Source organism: Micropterus dolomieu, linkage group LG19, assembly GCF_021292245.1.
Source record: "Micropterus dolomieu isolate WLL.071019.BEF.003 ecotype Adirondacks linkage group LG19, ASM2129224v1, whole genome shotgun sequence".
NCBI classification, from domain to species: domain Eukaryota; kingdom Metazoa; phylum Chordata; class Actinopteri; order Centrarchiformes; family Centrarchidae; genus Micropterus; species Micropterus dolomieu.
In genome coordinates, this window is record NC_060168.1 from 30959616 (window position 1) to 30965662 (window position 6047).

Here is a 6047-nt window from a genome sequence, read left to right on the forward strand (position 1 = left end):
TGCATTTAGTTTAGGTGTCAACTGTGCAGTGCATTTCGCTGTGGCTGGTCGTTTTAAAGTTGCAACCTTTCACTTCTTTAATTTGCTACTGATTATGCTACTTTGATTGTGATGGGAGGGCCCACTGACCATGACCGACTTGCATCGGGGGGCCCGCACCAACTCGTTACTCCCCTGTAGGTTGATAATATGAAAAAAAAATATGAAGACCCCCTTTATAAAGACAATTTGTAATGCAATTTTTATTTTGCTGATTAAAATGGTAAAGGTAAGTAAAACAAATGTTGTAGCTGAAACACTTCCCTGAAGTCTGCAGGCTGAATCACTGTTGCCATCAAAATGTAGTTCCCTAGTTTGTGATCGGCCCTGTTTGGCTTAACCCACCTTTCCTGGCCTGAAGTGTGATGCAACGTCTGTAAGAACAGGATTGCAAACTATGTTTTTACTTCTTTGCATATCACCTATCTCTCCACTTCTTTCTGTCTCTGCTTTCAGTTGTCTGATAAATGTAAAAACGACCCACAATGTTCTCAGCAGGTGGATCATATCCATAATTTCTTACTGTGAGCTGAATAATGATTTGAGCTCAGCCCTGTTAGTAAAGCAGCCACGTCTCAGCATGTAGGGCCCACTAAAAGCCTGTTTCCCCCTACTTAATAGCCCTTAAGGGCATGTTTAAATTGTACTTCATAGGATAGCTGCACATCCAATAATCAGGACGGCGTGTCCGTACACAATCAGGCAGGTCAAAGACTGTTTGAATACTGCCATGGATAACAGATGACGTTTTACCAACACACCTGTCACTGCATGAACAGTGAGCATGAACTGTTCATCAATGTAAAAGTCAACCACAACATACAAATCCCTGATCAGCTGACACTACTGACTTGCTGGATTTTTTTTCATTTTAAGCAGTTTCATGCAAGCGATGTCAGCTTTAAATGTATACTTGCATGCGTGATAATAGTTATTCACACAATATCTCCTAGAGAATTTGGTGCAACTAGTATAGAATTTCTAAAAAGGCAGCATCAATATTCTTGAAATGATTATAGTTAACTTTTTGTGTAATCTTTAATCATTACCAATGACGGCAACGTTGCCCTGCACGATTGCTCTAAAAGTTGCTCTGTGTATCATCAGCTTAAGAATGATACAGGTGTAACTTCTTTGTGGTTACAGGTGCAACAAACTTGATAGGAGGGTCAGAGAGACGTCAATCAAGCAGAGTCACCCCCCCCAACAATGATAATGTTAAGCAGGCATAATGTTTACTATGTTCACTATCTTGTTCAGTGTGTTTGCGTTTACATTTGCTAATTAGCACTAACTGAATAAAAAAGTTTGACCTGATAATGTCGCTGGAGGTAATGGCGAAGTTATCATAAATTATCCTGTGGGGGGAGGTCATGAATATGTGTACTGTGATAGCAATCAGTCCAATAGTTGTTGAGACATTTCATTGAAGGCCAAAAATTTCAACCTCATGGTGGCGCTAGAAGAAAGGTCAGTGGATCACTACAGGTAAGAGGACTCATTCCTTGGGGACCATGAACGTCTCTGCAATGTTTCTTTCCAATCCAACCAATAGGTACTGAAATATTCCACTCTGGACCAAAGCGGTGGATCCACAGTATGACATTGCAATCCCTTGAGTTGAGCTGCTAGCACGGTTTAAAATACACTGCCACAAACTAAGACAGCAGGTGGTGCCGTCATCCCAATTCCAGAGGATAGCGACACTCAATGATTTGGCTGAATGTCCAGTAAGTAGACTGCAAAATCATTTGAAAGAAAGTCACACCTAGGGGCCTTGAAACTGCACTGCTAACATGTTAGCAAACGATTTACTGTACATAAGCAGCAGAGCAACATTTGTTTGTCCCTCTTCACCTAGTGTCTTACTTTGTCTGCGGTTTGGTTCTGGACAGTTAGTGTACATTTACCTGCCATCTATTCTTAACTAAAAGTTTGATTTTAAGTTTGTTGTTTTGGGTGTTTTCACAAAGTGAGTGACTCAGGTTAATTTAGGTGTGTGAGACGGGGCTCAGCTTCTGACATGCATTCTCTCAGGACTTTGATTTCCTCTACTCCACCAACTTCCCTTGAACTGAGGATGAACTGAAATGTGTGTAGAGGACAGAGCCTGGAGCTTGCTGTAGGTGTTGGGTGTGTGTGCTAAGACCAGTTTGTGTGAGTATGTACTATATCTGGTAATAATTATACCAATAACACTATTTGATTTGTACTTTTGGCTGCTGAAATAAAATAATAAACCTGATTACAGTTCTCCTTAATGTCTTATTACTAAGTCACCACATCTGATTATAACGATAATAAGCAAAGGTTCATTTATAGCAATTTAAACAATATAAACTGAATTTTGGGTATAGAAAAGAACATTTCAAGTCAAATATTATTGTCACAACAACAGCACAACGGATGCATAATTCGTTCTCCGCATTTAAACCATCCTAGTTAGGTGCAGCGGCTGCCCCACTGTGCAATGCCTGGGGTCCAACACCAGATCTAAGCCAGTGGTTTGGCCAAGGGCACTGACTGGATAAATTAACCTAACATACATGTTTTGGTGGAGGAGGAAACCCATACAAGCACACATTTCCAATGTAACTGATGCTCTTACCTCAACTACTACGTAGTGTCTTACTCAAGGACAAGTGGCACCCATTGAACTCATTAATGTTGCAGGGTTTGAGCTTGTGACCTACTAGTTACTGTACGGCCTGTGTGGACAAATGGTTTGCTTGTATATTCAGTGTGAGTGCAGCCCTCTCGCTGTGAACAGACACATTATTAGTATTCGTGGTGGACCAACATGGCTTCCAGCATGTTCTGGTCCAGCTGGCAGCAAGACCCCAAGCGCGCACACACACACACACACACACAGGCTTTTGTACTGTACTTGTGAGGAGCCTCCTTAAATATGCCATTCCCTAGTTGCTAACTTTATCACGACTACATGTCTAACCCAAACCCTTAAGCTAAAGTGAGCACTGGACAAAATATCCTTATTAGGTGTAAACTCAGATGTTCCCTCACATTACACTACTACATTTGCAAGTATATTGTATTGACTGGAATTGATTTAACTTAATATATAATGTTTAACGTTGTGTGATCAGATATTTGTCCCTAGTACCCACTTGGCTTGTCACCAGAATGTGATTTAATGTGACAGAAAACACACTCTACATCCTTTTGAGGACAATACATTGTTTAAAAAGTGTTTTTGCCATAATCATTTCATGTTGCTTGTAATTCTGTTTCTCTTTTTACTGTGGCATTTGGATATTAAACATCTTGTTAGCTCTGTTGTATCGAGATACTAAATTATGTTCTCTCTCTCTCTCTAACCACTAACTAATGCATCTAATCAAATCTCCTCAACAAAAAAGTGGATCAAACACCCTGAGGTTGGTTAACCAAAAAGAAACCATATTGACCCTAATGGATAAGATCAGTCAGAACATGTATTGCTTCATTACCAAGGATGTCTATTTTGTGTGTGCATGTATGATGAATGGCAAAACAAGGAAAAGCTAATGAAGCTTGGCAAAACAAGTAGAGATGGGGTAAAAGTTTGCAGGAGCAGGTCAGAGTGATGCTAAGGAGTGAGCGGAGAAGCCAGTGTCCTCAGGGGCCTTAAAGACGTGCACACAGGTGATTCCTATCAGATAATGATCCACTCCCAGAGTCTGCAACACATAGAATAAAGATTTAAACAGGCCAGTCTCTGATATTGTTTTAACCTGCATACAATGATTGAAACAGATTTTAACACTGCGTCATGCATTTGGTTTTGATAACCTCACGGCTCATCTTTATTTTTTTCTCATGCATTGTAGACTTGCTGAAAACAGTCCGTCTATTTTGTATGTCTTTGTTAGGTTATTAAAAAGTAGTTTGATTATGGAAACAAGTTGTATCCACAGATGAAGTAAAATTGCGTCAAAATATTTCAAATGTGAGACTTACCTCCATCTTTCTATCAAACCCAGTGGCCAAAAGAAGGCCAAGGGTACTGTCAAATCATATAATTGTTAAATTAATAGTCTGCCCGTATCCGTATACGTTATCCGTAATTTTAAATAAAACGTGACTTAAATATAAAAAATTGCTAATAATTTTGGTTGGAGGATCGATTTTATTTGGTCATGAAAATAAAGCTCATCCAAACAATGAAATAAACGTTTGATAGTTTCCTATTCTGTGAAAGCCCTCAAACCAACATATTTACCAAATGGTGCACTGATGAACATTTTTAACATTAAAACTAATTCATGTAACGTGCAGCTCAATCTTATTTCCAGCAGCAGAGGATTGCAGGTAGCATACAATCTCTGATGAACACTGACTGAGCTGGTGAAGAAAGTGAAATATCCAGCAGGAGTTGGTAGAGACCAAATCAGAGCTAAAAGTTGAATTGGACTTACATTCATCAGGTGGAACGTTGCTCTTTGTGTGTTCGATGTATAAAGAGGCAATTGTTTGCTAATATGTTAGCAAAAAGACAAAAATAAGTCAGGGCTGTGTTCACAGTTTGGTAGTTTTTCTCCCCCCAAGCGGTCATAAATATATTATTGCCGGTTTCATTTGTTTTAAATGAATTTGGTCCGTGGTCTAGACGTTGGAAAAATAGCTGAAACTGAGAATTTCAGACCAACTAGCACATTAGCCACACCCATCTGTGCTTTGAAAACAGAAAAAAACGAACACTGGGTAAAAGGAACATTAAACCAGTGAAGTGATGTGGGGACAGGTGTATTGTGCTCCCTTTTGTGGACCAGTGGATGCGGCACTTTTGGATGAAAAGAGGGCAGAACAAAGACTTGCCCTAATACAAGGAAATAATACAGGCAAGATGTAAGGAAGGCATGCATCTATGACTGTTTGACTGACTGAAAAACAGAATCAAACACATTTTCCTAAGTTTAACAACTCAAGATTGCATTGTAATTTAATATAAACCCAGTATCTATCTCATGTTATGAACCCATCCCTCCCACAACCTATACAGTACAACATTGAATAATACAGCTGTAAAGATGGATGTCTTTCCGTCACAGGGATGTCAGACAAAAAATACACCCTACAGCAAGAATTTATTTGCAGTTTTTAATACTTTTTCTTTAATGGTTACACAGATCCTTGAGTCGAGTAACAGAAAGCAGAAGATCCAACTCCAACAACCTTGACAATGTTCAAAAACAGGTAAAGAGATTTTTGTTCAGAAAACCTTTAATCGTTAATAGAATTAGTATTATGACATATTTCAATAAATATTTAGATATATACAGATACAGCAGAAACGGTACATTCTTTTTTCTCTTCAAATTGCTTCACATTTTTTGTACAAGCCAAAATATCTGCCATTGTATTTATATTCATGCAAAATATTGTTTCTCAGATTAATGAAAACTAAAAAGGATTTGCTGAACTTTTCTTTTTTTTTTTTTCATCCTGCTTTGATGTGCGCTCTCGGATTATAAGCATCATAATGAGCTTTGTAATTTTTGCAAATCAAAACGGGTGCACTTTGTGCCAATACACAATAGAAGCGAGTAAAGCAAAATTAAGGCCATTCCAACTTGTGCAAAGAAAATAAATAAATAAATATAATAATCATAGTACTAATAATGCTTCCTTTCAGTCACAGCAGTTCAGGAGTCACTGTATTTTTCCTTCCCCACTAGGGCATCCGATTGTACAATAGATACAATAAAATACAAGAGAATCAACCAAAACCAATATAACCATTGTCAAATCAAACCATGCTACTTTTAAAATCCAGTTCAGAACCTAAGGTTTTATAAACTTCTAAAACACATCCTTCATTGTTCAATCCGTATGCATCACATCACACCGTGATGCAACATAAACTCAGTATCTATCGCATGTTATAAACCCTTCCCTCCCCAAACCCATACAGTATAACAATGATTAATACAATGATGTGAGGCCTATTACAATGCTCTAAACTGACTATGATACACAGAACACCCACGCCTGAGGAAAGGGAATGG